Raw genomic sequence first — 7,187 nt, 5'->3', positions numbered from 1 at the left:
AACACATTTGAGGCATCTTGTGGTAACTTCCTCATATCCTCCAGATAAACTGAAGCCCATCGCAGGTAGTTTATCCTATCACATCCAGAAAACAGGGGGAGGGTGGCTCGAAGACTCTGGAGATGGAAATCCCAGTTTCCCTCACGGTCGGCCCTGACAAGGTTTCTCAGGATGGATACCATTTTCACAAACTGATCCCAAAAGGCAAACGTCTTGGATACCTCACATCTGTCTGACCTAAAGGCATTGAAGTCATCAATCAATTTTGATGAAATTGAAATGAATGCCTCTAAGTGTGCCCTGCTTTCTTCCTGTTTTTTCTCTGACACAGAGGACGTCATCAACAGTATCAACGAAAGCTCATTCATGTATGGTTCAACACCATTGATTCTGAAGAATTCGGCCCACTGTAACCTCTCAAGGCACTCACTGAGCAACATCAATCCTTTTAGTGACCTCGTATAGTGCGTACCATCAAGCACTGACCTAACAACATTTCTACCAAAAGCTTTTGACTCAGCCAAGATGGTTTCAGCACCACTTCCATCAATATATTTGCCAATAGCTACCATGACAACCTTGATTAGGTGAAACGATCCCAAACAAAGAACCAAGTTGCTGAATTCATCTGGGTTGTGCATAATGATCTCTCTGGCAATGTGGTATACCCCCTCATCACAAGTTATGGGCAAATGAGGCTGATCTAACTGACTGAGGATATCTTGAAAGTTCTTGAGGGCAGTGTACACAGTAGCGTACTCTGTGACAGGATATGGAAGAACAGGAAGAAACCCTATTATCTTTTGAGGAACATTTTCATGAGTAACAAGGGAATTAAAGGCACTCCATGAGGGCATCTGCTGTTCTTGGCTTGTTTCTCTGATGCCTTCCTTCATATCTGACATGTTCATTCTGCCTAGTATCCATGCAGCATCCTTCATAATTGTAACATTTCTTCGGCATTCATCTGCTTCATACAGATCTTCCGGAACCTCATACACAGTTGGAAGACTGGGTTTCTTGGCAGGTTTTATGTAGTTTCTCAAAACCTGACAACTTAGTCCCTGTTTGAATTGTCTTTCTCTGTGTGTTACCTGAGTTTGGGACATATTTGGTTTACTATTCCCTAATGTACCAGCTGGTTTGTCCTGCATTAGGATAGACACAGTGTCATGACTTCCACCAATTCCAGACAAAGTGTTTTCCTCATGATCAAAGTTGTCAAATGCACCAATAGTAAATCTACTCCGATCAAACTGACTGGGAAGAGGGACCTGACCCCGATTTGATTCAGTGATATATGAAGCCATATCACAATGATAGCGAAGAACCTCATCATAACTGGTTGCAAGTCCAAACCGATTGAAACTTGAGATGAGAGTTTTTGACCTGCAAGCATTGTACAGTGAACCCTCGCTACTTCGCGGTTCGACCATCGCAGATTCACCACTTCGCGGATTTTATCCATAACCCATATATATACAGTAACATATATACATAGGCCTATATATGTATGCATGTATTTATGTATGTATGTATATATGTAGGTATGTATATGTGTATATATATATATATACACACACACACACATATATATATATATATATATATATATATATATATATATATATATATATATATATATATATATATAATATATATATATATATATATCCAAAGTAGGAAGATGTGATGTAGTTCTAAGGGAATAGTATGGGAAATATGTCTGGGTAATAAGCAAAGCTCTACCTCCAGTTTGTTTCTTCATTATGATCAGAGATAAATGTAAACAAAACATTGGTTGCCATTTTTTAATGTGCTTTTTAGCGTGTTTAGGAAACGCATGATATAAAATTGCCTTTAATATTTGTGCCTGTTTAAGTTTAGGGTACTGTAGTACATGCATTAAGTGTTCTGTACATTAAAGGGTAGTTTGTTAACAGTACTACGTACAAGGGAAGGTTTTAAAAGTCTGAATTTACATGTTGAATAAATAGGTAAATATGGTGTCACTACTTCGCGGATTTTCACCTATCGCGCCCGCGTCTGGAACCTATCTACCGCGATAAACGAGGGTTCACTGTATATTGCTTCTGAGTTCAGCATGTGCAGAGGAGTGAGCTTTCTACCATTGTTCACTATGTAAAACATGACCTGATAAACAGAGAGTATTTTTCTCATTTTTCCATCAGAAATGTCACAGTTATCCAGGTTTTTATGCTGTGAGTTGTCAGGGTCATTGTAATTGCACTTCACATCAAAGTCAAACAGTGTTGAGAACACTTCGGCAACTTCATCTGGAATTGCTATGTCTCTGTACGCTTTCTCAAGTTCATTGGCGTCACAAAATTTGTCATTGAGCTCAAAGTCCTCTTTCAAGAAACAATTCCTTAACAATAAACCACACTATTTTAGTATATCTGAAGTCATTTCCCTATCAGAGTGTTGTGGCATACTATCTACAGCACTATTCTTGAAGAAGATTGTAGGGGCCTTTGCACTTTGAGGGGTGAAGAATGACACATCATTACCACACATATTTAGCAGATACAGTTTCACATCCCTGTTTCTGAAGGCAGTGACATCTTGATCACCACTCTGTACCACTTTATTGCAACTATCAGATACATATGACAAGTTGTAGCACCTCTCAGAGTTCAAACCTGGTTCAATGTTCTTCATTACATCTGCAAATATATCCAGCTTCTTTTGACCAATGGACGGCAACGCAGACTTGGAGGACTGCCTTTCTCCTTTCAAGATATATTTGCGGATGCAGTCATTGTGACAGTACAAATCTGCCCCAAACACAGCATCTGCATCTTGCAAGTCACTGGTTTGCGTGTATACTTCATCCTGAAAAGACAGTACAGCTCTCAGGAAGGACTTTGCACGGCCTTCCTCCGAGATTCGCCACTTCTTGTATACATTGTTGTGTTTTACATGGCCACATATGAAGCACGGCTTGGAGAAGATGTCTACATTTTCTGCACGTGATGCTGGATCCCGTGCTGCAGTTGAGGAACGTCTCCTCATCTGACCACCAGATGAGGTACTCTGCTGTGCACCTGTGTCAGATGTTGCTGCCAGCTGCAATCTCTCAAGATTCCTTTTGTGTGTGTACCGTTTGTAGCAATCATTATTAACATGGTAGACAAACTTTGCCTGATCAACATGATTCAGTCTCTCTAACACACAGTCCCCTCTAATGCCAGCAGCTTGGATTACTGCTAATCTGCCATTCTCTGTCCCTGATGTATTAAGGTTGGATTCATCTCTTTGGCATATGATGCACCTCTCAGGATCAGTGGATTGGCTAGGTATCGGTGAAGCTGTCCGTCTCCGTTTTCTTGGGATATCCGCCATACTTGATGATGTCCCTATGTACTCGTCAGTCCTGAAAAGAAAAAAAAGAGCATTAACCCTTAATCGGTCACATATAGGAAAAGTGTATGGTTTACTTTTTTGCCTTGGTATTATAATTCAACGATACTAGCTAAAATATTTTTGCTAAAAATGCTTTTTTGATAAATTAAATATTAAAATTACAAATTGTTACAAAATTAAAGTAATCAAATTCTAACAAACTAGTAAATATCTCCATTACTACCGAGTTTCAGAACAAACACCCCAACTAAAATTGTGTCCAATGAGGTCCACTATCAAAACCAGGTGGGTAAGGGATGCAATTGAGAAATTTTGCCAATTTTCGCTATTTTCAACTCAACCTCAAAGGACTACTATTTGTGTTAGAGACTTCAATTCTTTTTCTAAAATTACCTAATATTGTATGGTATTCAGATGTGCATTCAAATAAACAGTTATATCATCATGAGTTTTTTTTGTTGGCCTTCAAATGAAAGAAAGTCTTAATTTCAAGCATAAGTAAAATTACGTCAAACTTTGACCTCTGGTGACCTTGACTTTCATCTGAGGACCTTGAACTTGTTTTCATGTTGTAGATAACTAAACTAGCTTCAATTTAAGCACCAACACAAAACCATAGGTTAATTGTGTGCAATGTTGTGTTAATTTTAATTTCCCGTACCCCTAACTTTTGGAGCGATTTTGCATCAGAGCATTTCTAACAAACTAGTGAATATCTCCATTACTGCCGGGTTTCAGAACAAACACCCTCGCTAAAAATGTGTCCAAGGTGGTCCACTATCAAAATCAGGTGGGTAATTTTGTGGACATAAAATGGACTAGTAGAGATGTCTTGTTTCCTAGGAGTCAACTCCTTAAGGTTCTGAATTCTGCCTCAATGCTTTAGAGGTTTAATTCTAGCTCTCCCAACCAAGAATTTGTTCAAGCAGGCATTGGTCTGAGAACATAATATTTTTCTAGTTAATATTCATTTCTTATTATAGCGCCTGGCGTAACAAAGTTCCAACGCTAGACGCTTATGGTCATGTACACATCAAGTTCTACTTGGTGTCATGCAAGCTCTTGACGCTACGTGACTTTCAGAATAATAACGCTTGCGATTAAAAAACGCTCGTGATTCAGACGCTCAGAGCTATGCCGATCGGATCGTGTCTAGTGAAAGCTAGATGACCAACTCTGTTGTTGTCACGCTCAGCTTGGCGCGAGGCGTCACGTTAAGCTTGGCGTGAGGCGTGAGGCGACATGATCAGCTTAGCGCGAGGGGGTAAGTTCAGCTTGGCGCGAGGCGCCATGCTAAGCCACCTGGCGAGCACCATCATGCTCAGCTGCCTGGCACGCGCCATCAAGTTCAGCTCTTTTTAAGAGGTAAGAACATTAAATGCTCATTACCTGTTAATAATGATTTTAATTTTGTTTTCAGCTTCTCGCAGATATCGTTTAAAATTAGAAAACACTTTTACCTCGCCTTACCTACGGCGAGGGCGAGTGTTCTGGGGATCGTCAACAGAAAAACGCTCAAGGGGACTTCTGCTCGGGTCTTATAAGACGGTAAGCGCCAGGCTACACCTCTCGCTTCCCTTCGCCGCTCTACTTAACTTCTCCCATGGGTCCGGGAGCTTGAAAGAGGTCTAAGGCTAGGATACAGTGAACCCTCGCCACTTCACCACTTCGCGGATTTTTTCCATAACCCATATATATACAGTAATATATATATATATATATATATATATATATATATATATATATATATATATATATATATATATATATATATATATATATATATATATATATATATATATATGTACAGTATGCATGTATTTATGTATATATGTATGTATGTATATATGTAGGTATGTATATATGTAGGTATGTATATGTGTATACATATAAATATATATATATATATATATATATATATATATATATATATATATATATATATATATATATATATATATATATATATATATATATATATATATATATATATATATATATCTAAAGTAGGAAGATGTGATGTAGTTCTAAGGGAAAAGTATGGGAAATATGTCTGGGTAATAAGCAAAGCTCTACCTCCAGTTTGTTTCTTCATTATGATCAGAGATAAATGTAAACAAAACATTGGTTGCCATTTTTTATCGTGCTTTTTAGCGTGTTTAGGAAACTCATGATATAAAATCACCTTTAATATTTGTGCCTGTTTTAGTTTAGGGTACTGTAGTACATGCATTAAGTGTTCTGTACATTAAAGGGTAGTTTGTTAACAGTACTATGTACAAGGGAAGGTTTTAAAAGTCTGAATATACATGTTGAATAAATAGGTAAATATGGTGTCACTACTTCGCGGATTTTCACCTATCGCGGCCGCGTCTGGAACCTATCTACCGCGATAAACGAGGGTTCACTGTAATGACAGGTCCGAACAGAAGCACCCTGCACTGTATTGAATAAAATTCAATGCACTAATTTAGCACTAAAAATTTGCATTTTTGACTCTTTGGTATAAAACCAAAAGTAGACACGCCCGTAGAGGGAGAACTTACTATTCTGTCAAGGGCTTGAATGGGAATGCAATAGTCACTAAATCCCATATAAAATGTAACAAAATATTTAATATAAAATATTAACATATTACATGAATAGATATAGGAATAAAGAATATATCTATATATTTAAATCAACCCTTAATATTAAGGGGTTCCAATAAAAGACGAATAGTCACATTTAACAATTGGAACATTTATAAATATTAAACGAATAAATTTTGTATTCCAAAAATGAACAAGTAAACAACGATCCAAAGAATCGTGAGACTATATCGATTGTCATGAATACTACATTGTATAAAAATTAACTGCACGCTAATTCTCTTTAATCTTTGTAAACAGATTAGTTGAAGAAAGAATACTAAAAGGACCAATATAATTGGAAAATGGAGTTTTTATGATAATGTTATTTTCATTAGTAAAATAAATTTTTTAATATACTTACCCGATGATCATGTAGCTGTCAACTCTGTTGCCCGACAGAAATCTACGGTCGGGATACGCCAGCGATCGCTATACAGGTGGGGGTGTACACAACAGCGCCATCTGTGAGCAGGTACTCAAGTACTTCTTGTCAACAAGAACTCAATTTTCTCCTCGGTCCACTGGTTCTCTATGGGGAGGAAGGGCGGGTCCTTAAATTCATGATCATCGGGTAAGTATATTCAAAAATTTATTTTACTAATGAAAATAACATTTTTCAATATTAATCTTACCTGATGATCATGTAGCTGATTCACACCCAGGGTGGTGGGTGGAGACCAGCATACATGTTAACAAAGAAGCTAAGTATCCCGTATCTTATTTTAGCCGTTATTCAAAATAACAAACATAAAATAAATAAGTACCTGGTAAGGAAGTCGACTTGAACCATTACTCTGCCTTTTTAAGTACGTCTTCCTTACTGAGCCTAGCGATCCTCTTAGGATGCTGAGCGACTCCTAGGTGCTGAAGTATTAAAGGCTGCAACCCATACTAAAGGACCTCATCACAACCTCTAATCTAGGCGCTTCTCAAGAAAGAATTTGACCACCCGCCAAATCAACCAGGATGCGGAAGGCTTCTTAGCCTTCCGGACAACCCAGAAATATTTCAAGAGAAAGATTAAAAAGGTTCTGGAATTAGGGAATTGTAGTGGTGGAGCCCCCACCACTACTGCACTCGTTGCTACGAATGGTCCCAGAGTGTAGCAGTTCTCGTAAAGAGACTGGACATTCTTAAGATAAAAGACGCGAACACTGATTAGCTTTT

Source organism: Palaemon carinicauda, chromosome 43 (assembly GCF_036898095.1).
Source record: "Palaemon carinicauda isolate YSFRI2023 chromosome 43, ASM3689809v2, whole genome shotgun sequence".
NCBI classification, from domain to species: domain Eukaryota; kingdom Metazoa; phylum Arthropoda; class Malacostraca; order Decapoda; family Palaemonidae; genus Palaemon; species Palaemon carinicauda.
Note: the sequence above shows the minus strand (reverse complement) of the source record.